Genomic DNA, 12,304 nt, shown 5'->3' on the forward strand with positions numbered 1-12,304 from the left:
AATGTAGGGTAAGGTGATGGTTTTGAGTGGCTCCACAAGAGGATCCTTCTTCATGACTGGAGTGATGGCTTTGCGGATTGTGTAGTCGGAGTAGCCATTAGCCCTGAGAGCCTGGTGTACGTGCTTGAGTTCGGATCCACACACCGAAAAGATAGATGTCAACAAAGTCGTAATTAATCGCAGTAACAGTTCCATTTCTGATGGTCTGAAATCCGTTTTAGCTAAAGGTCTAAACTTTGCTGTCACACCGAGACACTTACCGGTTAATGATATCATTGCCCATGTCGACGTTGCACTCAAGGGCTTGAGTCACATCTCTGCAGACGTAGCAAGATCTGAAATCGCTGCAACCCTCAAAAACGCTAAGTTGCCACCCAGCAACATCAGCAAAGACGAACGTTTTGAATTATCTCAATTAAAAAAGAGGGATGATATTGTCGTCCTCTCAGCCGACAAAGGCAATGCCACTGTCATCATGGACAAAACAGAATATAACAACAAAATTCAAGAACTACTCAACGATGGCAGCTATACAAAAATAAAAAGAGATCCCACCAACAGCCTGGTCACCAAAACGAACAAAATAATCTCTGATTCAACAGCATTAATTGATGAGATCAAACAGTTCTCGTTGAAACCCTCTGCTGCCAGACCACCAAGATTATATGGCCTTCCAAAGATACACAAAGAAGATACACCCCTTCGTCCCATCGTCTCTACTATCAGCTCCCCCAACTACAAACTGGCACGTTTCCTTGCTGATATACTGCGACCTTTCACTGGAAAAACACCTCTGCGGTACTAAATTCTACTCACCTGGTATCGACAATCAAAGGCATTTCCCTGTCCCCAAACGACCTGCTTGTCAGTTTTGATGTGGTGTCCTTGTTTACCAAAGTCCCGTTACCTGACACCATCGCTATCATTGAAGACCTGGTTCATCAAGGACCGCATACTGATGTACCCCCCCTGGTGAGACATTGCTTAACCAATACATACTTCACCTGGAATGGAACTTTCTACAAACAAACTGAGGCCACCCCAATGGGCTCCCCCCTATCTCCGGTTGTAGCCAACGTATTCATGGAAAAATTTGAAACTGACGCCATCCAGACTGCCACTCTACGCCCGACCTTATGGAAGAGGTACGTTGATGACACCTTTGTCATCTGGCCACATGGCCAGCCTGCTCTAGACCAATTCCGCGACCACATCAATTCCATACACCCAGCCATCAGATTTACCATGGAGGTCGAAAAAGATGGCAAACTACCCTTTTTGGATGTCTTAATTAAAAGGAGACATGATGGTTCAATAAGCCACTCTGTCTACAGGAAAGCTACCCATACAGATGCTTACTTGAAACCGGATTCCCACCACCATCCATCCCAGAAGAACTCCCTCATCAAGACTCTATACCATAGAGCCCAATGCATTTCCGACCAGGAACACATTACCAGTGAACTCAAGCACGTACACCAGGCTCTCAGGGCTAATGGCTACTCCGACTACACAATCCGCAAAGCCATCACTCCAGTCATGAAGAAGGATCCTCTTGTGGAGCCACTCAAAACCATCACCTTACCCTACATTGCAGGGGTCACTAAAAAGATCTCCAAAATCCTGAATAAACACAAGATCCAGGTCCGATTCAACACAGTACATAAAATCCGTGATTTAGTTCCATCTGTAAAAGATGCTGTTCCAGACATACAGTACCCGGGCGTTTACAAACTAAAGTGCCTCTGTGGTAGTAGCTACATTGGAGAAACCAAAAGACATATCTCGGACAGCATCCGCGAACATAAAGCAGACTTGAAACACAGTAGGACGAACTCCTCTGCCGTGGCAGATCACTGTTATGATTCAGTGGGCTCACATGACATTGACTTGTCCAAGACGGAGGTTCTTTGCAAACCAACCGGCTACCATGAGAGATTCGTTCATGAGGCCATTCACATATACAAGCACAGAGACAATTTCAACCGAGAAGATGGATTCTGGCTTAGTAACCACTGGAAAAATGTTTTAAATCATTTCTGTTCTTAATTAATTGTATTTTTACGATGACCTTCAGACCGCAGCTCTTTCGCCAGCATTGCCTCTTAATACCTCTCACACCACGGTTAATGGTATGGTTTTACAACATGGAGTATACTAGGGCCTCGCAGCTGTCTCTCTCCCCCTCCTCTGTTCCGACCATGGACGAACTCGTCCGTCTGAACGGGGCCCGTAGCTATCCGTGGTGCTAAAGTTGAGGGTAAGAATCCACCCATTTTTTCGCCATATAGCATTGTGATATATAACGACTTATTGTTGGTAGCTTAGCTGATTGGAGAAAATAGAGTTTATTGATAACATTAAGGTAATTTATATTTTAGTTTTTATTGGTTCACTATATAGTACTGTGAATAGCTCAGATGTGTAGGCCTTGACTTCAACATAGTCATTTCTGTGACCAGTCACTAGCTAATCACTCAGTTATTTCAATGCTAAATTCACCTAGTTATTTCAATGCTAAATTCTCCTGTTTGATTTGTACTAAGTGCCTCGGTGAATGTGTATGGTCTGACTTTAACGTAGCTATTTCTGTGAGCAGTTACAAGCTAATCACTCAGCTATTTCAATGCTAAATTCTATGCTAATTCCATTGTCAAGGGGTGCCTCTGCGGATGTGTATGCTTTAACTTAGCTATTTCAATGCTAAATTCTATGCTAATTCCATTGTCAAAGGGTGCCTCTGCGGATGTGTATGCTTTAACTTTTAACATAACTATTTCTGTGACCAGTCACAAGCTAATCATTCAGCCATTTCAATGCTAAATTATATGCTAATTCCTTTGTCAAGGCGCTTTGTTCCTCTCACACAGCTTAAAGACCGTGATCTGAACGTGGCTCTTTCACTCCAGCGCTGTCCTACCAGATAGTCTCGTCCCTTCACCTGATGAAGGCCGCTTGTGTTGTGGCCGAAACGTCGTGAGAATATTATTGTGTTATTTTATTTTATCAATTTATTATTTTATTCTCATTCTACGTGACTTTACCGAAAGAACCAAAGAAGATGAATCATTGCAGTCACGAAAGCTTTAAATCGAAATTCTTTATTATCTTGTTCACACCAACTCTGTCCTCATTCTCTCGACCACGTTGCCGTAGAGCCCGGCCTAGACACGACCCTGTCCGCGTTGCACTGACGGCGTCTACCGAGAAGGCCAACTACTGTCTGGCCACGCAATGATTGGGCGAATGCGGTGGCAACGACAGCGACAACGAGACGAGTCCACTCCCAGAACCGGCAGCCCAGAGCTCTCGCTCTCCGCTGCTTATATTCTACTCGGCGCGGCTTGGCTCTGCCCTAGCCACGCCTCCCTTCTCGAACCGACCAGAGGGTTCCAGCGGCTTCCCTATGAGGTCTTCCATGACTCTTGCCCCAATTCCGGCACACCTTCGTATATATGCTCAACAGCGTGTGCACAAACTTTCCACTGCAGTTGCCGCTGCTGGACAGCAGTCGGCGCTGTGTCACTACACTTGTATGAACACAACAATTACATAATCACATTAACACTTATATGTAATTGGCTGATATAGGCGCACACAACTTCTTGGGAGGCAACATTTTATTAACACCAACACATTACACTTAACAGTGTGGTAACTACTGACCTGTTCTCGCTAACACACACTGTCACTAACACAGACTCTCGGATACACAAGCGTGACCCAGCCAGATGGGCTACTGGCTGGTCCGCTGACTGGAGGCTTGACTCTTCTTAGGAGACGTCTTCACGATGCATCTTCATTCTTGACCTCGGTGTGTCCGGGCCCAACTCCGGTCATGCCTTCCTATGAGAACCCTCTCGAAGCTGCTCGGCTGTCCACGTGGCCCCCCAAGCTGCCCCCGGCCCCCACCTTGATCCGGTCACGTGTCCAGAAGGGTTCACTCAGAGTGCCACGGCCTTACACAACCTCCGTGGTCTCACTCATGTCCTCCAGATTCCCGAACCGGCCCTGACGTCATTCCCGCCTCCAGACGGGATGACGTCATGTTTGTGTTTAGTGACGCTCCCCTGCATAGTGACATCACACGTGTGCGTGTGTATCCAGTAGTGACACCGCAAGTCACTACATCACCCCCCCCCCCCCCCCCCCCCACGTAAAATTACAGCCGACTCGGCTGTGACAATACCAAAACAAAACCATGTGCCCCCAACAACATCAATAAATAACCGTAAGTAATAAATAATGCGAGAACATATGTACAACACAACTGAACACATGATAACCTATGTACGCGGCGAGAGGGACAAAGCAACCCTCAACGCCAACCCTGTGGGGGAACAACAAGGATGACACACGCTCGCAACAATAAAGAACCCAAAACGTGACACCCGCGTGGAAGTGTCATTTGAAGCGAGCGGTGCGGGAGCGAGTCCGCGTGGCCGGACTACCAGGCGAGGCCGGAGGGCGATGTGGCAACATCAACACAGGTAGGTGGCCGCGGCCACTCCGTCGGGGGCGGCAGGGCTGGCGGAGGTCCATGAGACGACCCCCACACCACCTTCAGAGGGATGTCCGGACAAGCAGCTCCTGACGACGTGGAGGGGATCACGGGCTCTGCTCCTGCGGGCAGGACCACAGAGCCAACCTGAGGGAGCACCTCAACAGGCGCATCCCCCAGCTCGCCCGGCGCACCAGACACGCGGCCCTCGGGGATTGGGGATGAATGAACGCGCCGGGGCGGAACGAACGGTTTAAGCCGCGACGGGTAAACAAACCAAGACCGACGACTGAACCGAATTTTTACACATTGAGGGCGGTCGGCCTCCACAACCTTAACCAGCCCAGACCAAGGTTTGTATGACTTCGGGGACGTCCCGACTGGCACCTGCGGGCAGTGCAGCCAGGCCCTGTCCCCAAGGACCCACTGTTTGCCCGACACCCGACGGCCCCGCAAGCGTTCGTTGTCCCCCTGCTTGGTGGTCGAATGAGCCCTGGAGGCCTTGCGCGCCTCCGAGACATGCTGAAGGGTGATTCGTATTGGATCGGGAATGACCACCTTGCCCTTAGAAGTGCTCACCTTGAGCTTAATTTCAATGGGGGGCTAGGTTCCCGGCCATACATTAGGAAGAAGGGCGAGTAGCCCGTTGAAACATGGGAGGCCATTCTGAAACCAAGCTCCGGTTAAGCCTTTCCACCATCCCATCCGTTTGTGGGTGGTAGGGCGAGGTGCGAACCTTCTCTCTGGCCGCCAAAGGGAAGCCGCTACAACACATCAGCGTTAGTGTGCTGGGTCCCTTTACAATGCGACACCCGGAAGGAGTAATCCTGGAGGATTTCCAACTAGCGCGACAACTGTCCCGAAGGCTCGTCAAAACGCAACGTGTATTGTAGGGCGGTGTGATCGGAGTGCACCTCAAAAGTCCGGCCATATAAATAGGGCCGGTACTGCTGAACAAAAAATACAATGGCGAGCAGCTCCCTCCGTCTTACACAATAATGCTGCTCGGCCAGCGAGAGCACCCTGCTCCCGTACACCACCACTCTCTCGACGCTGTCAATCACCTGCGACAAGACAGCCCCAATGCCCGTATTACTGGCATCGGTGTCCAGTATGAAGGGTAGGGATAAATCAGGGTACCGCAGGGGAGGGACGCGCACCAACCCATCCCGGAGTGCAACATAAGCGGCCTCCTCCCCGCCCCAGTAAATTTTCTGCCCCTTTGCCGTGAGAGTGTAGAGAGGCTTGGAAATGGTGGCGAACCCAGGCACAAATTGACAATAATACGAAGCGAAGCCAATAAATCTGTGGACCTCACCCACGGACGTGGAGGTGGGCCATGTGCGCACACACGCAGTTTTATCGGGATCAGTCGCGATGCCCGACTCGCTCTCAATGTGTCCGAGGTACCGTACCGATTTTTGCAACAAATGGCACTTTTGGGGCTTGAATTTTAGATTGGCCTGTCTCATCTTGAGAAAAACAGCGCACAACCTACTGAGGTGCTCCTCAAACGTACGTCCAAAGACAATGACATCATCTAGGTAAATTAGGCAGGAGTTCCACTAGAGTCCTGCCAAGACCAATTCCATTAACCTCTGGAAGGTACCCGGGGCGGAATGTAAGCCCATCGGAAGTCTGTTGAATTTGTACAGGCCTTACAGCATTCAAAAAGCTGTCTTAGGCCTGGACGAATCATCAAGAGGCGACTGCCAGAACCCAGAGTGGAGATCCAGTGTAGAAAATAATTTGGCCCCAGCCAACGCGTCCAACGAGTCATCCATACGGGGCAGGGGATAGGCGTCAGCCACCGACCCTTTATTGAGCTTGCGGAAGTCCACGCAAAAGCGCAGACTCCAGTCGTGCTTTTTCACAAGCACTACAGGGGTCACCACCGGGACTCGTGGACGGGCATTGAACATCGGCCGCCAACATTTCGTTAATAGCGAATCATACGTGTTCCTTCTCAGCCGGACTCAGCCGGTAAGGGTTTTGTTAAATAGGGGGGGAGTCCCCAGTATCAATGCGGTGGCTTAAAAGTGTGATACAACCAAGATCAAACTTCCCGTGACTGAACATGTCCCCGAATTTCAGCAGCAAAGCCCACAACACGGACCTCTGGACGTGGGAAAGGTCCCAATTCTCATTACAAAGGGCGTCCACCCACTTAGTATCGCAAGTCCGCACGTGCACGCCACCGCGCGACCCATCAAAAGTCGCAACACAGTCAGCCCCTACCCTCGCGGACGATGCGTGCGCGAGTACCGTACTCACCTGAATGACCGACGCGTCGAGCCAACATTTAAAACCTGGATAAAGGGCTGGCGGTCCCGAGACACCAAAGTATGCACCCCCACAAGCGCCATCGCTTGGGCCGCTTTATTTGCGGGCGTAAGCACGATACCCCCCTCGGTGGCATCGTGATCAAACGGCTTGTGCAACCATAGGGGGACGAGCATCTGTCCCCAGGGGGGAACCGTAAACGTGTCCATCACAAGGGCCTGCACCAACGCCCTTGGCCGTGTGACTGGGTGACGACAAGAACGCTATCTGCCTTCCCGAAGGCAACTCAAGACACCATGTTCTGTCAATATTTTTAGGGGCATCTTCCCAAGGAAGTCTGCCCCCAACAGACATGGCACCGCTAGGGATTCTGACACCAGGACAGGCCTCCGCAGCGAAATGCTGCGACAATTTGTCCCAAAATTCCCAGCGAACCACCGTTAGCAACAAAATAGGGAACGGGGATGGGACACAACAGACGGCAATGAGCCGGCAATATGTTGAAAATCAATTCCGAAATAATGGTGACGGAGGTGCCGGTTTCAACGAGGATCCGCACATCAATGCCCTGGATGGTACCGACAACCGTAGATAACCCAACGGCCGCAGCCACAACTCAATGGGCCAACTGTGACCACTAAGCGGGCCCCAAGGCCCAATTCTCCTCCGACACGACGGAACCCCCGTGCGGCGCAACCCGACGTGACGGAGAGACGACCGTGTGCGGATTGGCACGATCGTAAGATGGGTGAGGTGTGAAGGAGGGCCGCATGTGTGGTGCACCGCGACTCGCCTGGGGACCCTTAGATGTCGAAGGCGGGCGAGGAGATGAAGACGGCGGCCAAGGAAATCCTCGACGCGGCGCCCGGCACTCCACAGTGACATGTCCTGGCCACCCGCAGTTGAAGTAGACGCCGCAAGTGGAGCTCGGACGCGGAGGAACCCGCGGAGGCCGGTCGCACCATCCTCTGCGCTCAGCAAGCTCGCCGCTGGCCTTCGGCGCCGGTCAAGGTGGCGCAAGCAGGGGTGGAATCGTCCTCCTCGTATGTCTCGCCCACTGGCGTAACAGAGGCCACGAGGGTCGAGTGATTCTACAACCAGAGATGGGTTAGGATGCATTGCGCGATGACGCGGGACGTCGGGTCGTCGTTCTCGGACGCGGGCAGGGCAACGTTCAACTCTTTAGCCAGCCCCAATAACCGGTCCAACACCAGGGAGTCGACACCCGATTGCCCACGATTCAGATATGCCGCCTGAGCCAGCGACAAAAGGGCACTTCTGAAGGCGAGAGGTGACTCAGTTTCCCCCCGCCGTCGTTCCACGAATCTGTTGCGAATGGTGGACGACGAATCATACATGGTGTCCATTTCCTTGAAGGCCAACGCCAGCGTAAAGCGCCGTGCAGGCGGAATGGTGTAAAACGCCCCCAACGCGTCGTCGTCCAGACACGTGGGGAGCGCCTTCAATGCTTCCTCGTCCGTCCACCCCGCCAAGGAGCAATTCGTGGAGAACCGGCGTTTGAACGCCTCCCAATCCCCACCAGCCGCTGTGAACTCTCGGACAAAGGGGAGTCAGCGATGCAGCGCAGGGACGTCCCGCTGCGCAGCTGGTGGGTGAGGGGAAATGGCGGCCTCCACGCCCCGCAATCCCGCCAAAATGGCTGCCGCATGGTCCACCGGAGTGGCAGGAATTTCACGCGGTCAGACCGCAGCCACGGCAGCGGCGTCGCCACTCAGTCCCAGCTCGCCCGTCGACGGCTGGCCAACGTCCAGCTTGGCAACCAGCTCTGCCACGGCACCCAGCAACTCCCTGATGCGGGCGCTCATCGCCCCGCGATCGTCGGCCAGAGACGGGTCCGCCTGTCGAAGCGCACGGCGCTGCTCCACCACCGGCGGCACGTCGGCGGGGCCCTCCGGAGCTGCCATCCCTGGGGCTGTCGGCGGGATGAGAGCCCCGTCGTCGTCTTCCTCTCCAGAGAAGTGCCTTGCAGGTTGCCTACGGCATGTGGTCATAGCGCCTCAAGGTAAGTCTAACCTTAACGATTGCCTCTTCTGGCACCAAATGTAATGGGCTCAGATAGGCGCACACAACTTTTTGGGAGGCAACACTATTTATTAACACCAACACGTTACACTTAACATAGAGTGGTAACCATCGACCTGTTCTAACTAACACACATCATCACTCACTAACACAGACTCTCGGATACACAAGCGTGACCCAGTCAGGTGGGCTACTGGCTGGTCCGCTGACTGGAGACTTGACTCTTCTTAGGAGGCGTCTTCACGATGCATCTTCATTCTTCACCCAGGCAGCCTCGAGCCCCGTGACGAGGCTGCTTATATGGGCCTCGGCATGTCCGGGCCCCACCCCGGTCACGCCTTCCTTCGATAACCCTCTCGAAGCTGCTCGGTTGTCCACGTGGCCCCCCAAGGTGCCCCCAGGGCCCCCGGCCCCCACCTTGATCCGGTCACGTGTCTAGCCGGGTTCACTTAGAGTGCCATGGCCTTACACAACCTCCGTGGCCTCACCCACGGCCTCCAGATCCCCGAACCGGCCCTGACGTCATTCCCGCCTCCAGACGGGATGACGTCATGTGTGTGTTTAGACCCGCGAGGTAGTGACGCTCCCCTGCATAGTGACGTCACACGTATGCGTGTGTGTATCCAGTAGTGACACTGCAAAGTTACTTCATATACAAGAGCAGTTGTATCAATAACGATTGCACTTAATATTTGTTACGTGCAGCAGGCATTGTCAGATTTATTATAAAGCAAGTAACATGACAAAGGCATCAAATAGCAAAATACAGTATTAAGTATAACATATAATGTACTGAAGGCACTTAAACTTGATTATTTTTACAAACGACTAATGGCAACTGGTAATTACTGTCAAGACAGAACATTGACAAGTACATAAAACTGCACGATCATACTGTTCAGTCACTGTCAATGGGTTTCTTATCTTAATGAGCTTTATATAGCGCTTTTAGAAGTAGAGAACCCATGTGCATGTACAGCCCTTATGTCAATCCACTGCTGGATGAGGGCCTCCCCACACTTTGTGTGTCATGAGGGTTATTTGACCTTACTTCACCACGCTGGTTAGTGCAATGGCTGTATCATGTAGTCTGCATGCCCAGCCACCGCATGCCAAAGCTCCCCCAGGCCCTCCCAAGGCGGTCGAGCCCAACCTGTCTGGAGGACCGGCATCATAACTCGATTTGCATGATTCCTCACATTGCACACTTCTACATCATCATGGGCTGTCGCGCTTGCGTGAGTCATGGCCAGTATTTGGCTAATCCTGCTCGCCATCGAGCTCATGAGCGTTGTTACACGTTGAGGGTGGGAGATGTTGATTGTGGGGATTTCGTGCGCCGCGGTTGTCGGTTTGACCGGTTGTTTTTTGGTCTTGTTGTCATGTGTATATATTGTACAGTTGGGTTGGGTTATTTATTGTTGCCTTGTTATATTGTTGGAGCACACTTGTTGGTTGTTATGGTCAGTTAAGTCGGTTGCTTGTTTTGGGGGGAGTTAACAGCCGGGATGGCTGGACGCTGCGTGGGGGAGGGGGGGGGTGATGTAGTGACTGTACTTGTCACTGTGTGGTGCCAGGATATGCGAAGTTACGGCCGATAATGTTGTCATTGCGGGCAGATCGGGTTGCAGTACCAGCACTAGCGGTGGTTGGCTGAGCGCTGGTTAGCGCGGAGGCACTGCGAGCAGTGTGCGGTGCCGGCTCCCAGTGAGGGAGCGAGAGCGAGAGTCAGCCAGCCAGGGTTACTCTGGGGCATGATACTCTGGCTGACCTGTTGTCACGTGACCGGACGATACTGGAGGGGGGCCACCATTGGACGGGGGCCGAGGGGTGGCCACGTGGTCCCGGAGAGCTCTCGGGAACATTCGAGAAGGAGCTCGAGAAGCCTGGAAAGTGGGCGGGGCTAGGGGTGGAGCCAGCCCTAGCCCGGGAGCATATAAAGAGAGCTCCGTGAGGAGCTCGGGGTTCTTCAACTGTTGATGTTCGAAGATCCACGTCGGGGAGAAGAAGCCTCTAGCCACGCGGTCCGGGACCCAGCAGTGGTCCGGACCGGGATAGCGAACCTTGTCTAGTTCTTCCGTAGCGTGGTTAGATGGGCATTCGAGACCCGAGCATAGGTTGTGTTATGTTACGTATTGTTACGTGAATAAATAGTGTTGCTCCCAAGATAACGTCTGCGACTCAGTTGGACTCGCTACACTTGTTTCAGGAAGCCAGGCTGGGGATGCCAGTTCGCCTTTTCAGGACGCATCAATGATTGCGTGTGGCCATACAACAAATGTAAATTTCAACAGCTGTTCAATGTGGTTTCTTTGCATTGCTTACATGTCAAGTATTGGACCATGAGTAATACTTGCCAAATCAGACATTAATCATCCCCGAATAATAATGGGACTTACAATTATCCACACCTATGAAAAGGAGATGCTTTTAGGGAGCGAGGAGATAAGGAAGGAGGAGCAGAGGCGAGCAAGTACAGGAGTTGAATGGTGTAACCCAGGGTCACCGAATTCCTGCCTTAGATGTCCTGCTACTGAGTTTCCTGGGAGGAAACCGGGGACCAGTTTTGAGTGACGTATTGTTGTGGAAGTACTCATAGTCGGGCATGTGAGCCGTACTTCAGGGAACTGAGCGTGCATGTTCTGAACCCTGAGTGTTTCACTTAGAGATGAACACAGGAGAGGTAACTGAGGGCACATGGTGATTGTTGCACGGAGCAATGTGGAACAATGTGCCTATAACAAATTTCGAATAAGCGAGTGAGTAAGCAGAACTTCTATCTGGTGCTTCGAAGTAAGCCACAGCTCATTGTCCAGGGGCTTCCCTAGTCTTACGTGGTTAATTCAGCCTTAACTGTAGGTAATGTTAACACCAGGCTACCGGGGTTTGCATTGATCAACCTATAATAATATGAGGTGGCACCAGTGCGGTGCGACTCCTATCTAATACAGTTGCTACATGGGTTGGTGACTGTGATGCCGCAGCAGCGAAGCCGTGCTGCCGACACCGTGGCCGCGACGCTGCCACCTCAGAGCGACGGGACCGACGCTGCTCTTCCCTCATCACCCCCCACATGAACACACACACACCCCCACATAGGGCCCCGAGGGGAGGTCACCTGGCCGACAGGTTTTCACCCACAAGCCCTCTCATGGGACTAATCTTCATGGTTTCCTGTGGTGCGAGACAAGCTTGCACCGCGGCGCCGTGACTTTGATTGTAATTACATGGTCACGACAGGGCTGCTCATCAACCGTGGGTAGAAAAGACACACGACACACACGGGTCATCAGGCAGGTAGGGGGGCGGAGCCACGAACGGCGGGAAAACAGGGCCGGCCCTCTGATTGGTAGGACAAATGTGCTTGTGCAGCCCCACGGTCGTCCCTTTTCATGTAGAAGGTAAAATGAGAGAGCACCGGTCCGGGGAGAGTGGCAGGAATCCGAGCCACCTGATTGGCTGGGAAGGGCAGGGGAT

The sequence above is a fragment of the Petromyzon marinus genome, chromosome 40 (genome assembly GCF_048934315.1).
Source record: "Petromyzon marinus isolate PM22_M1 ecotype Great Lakes invasive population chromosome 40, UKy_Petmar_22M1.pri1.0, whole genome shotgun sequence".
In the NCBI taxonomy this organism is placed as follows: Eukaryota; Metazoa; Chordata; class Hyperoartia; order Petromyzontiformes; family Petromyzontidae; genus Petromyzon; species Petromyzon marinus.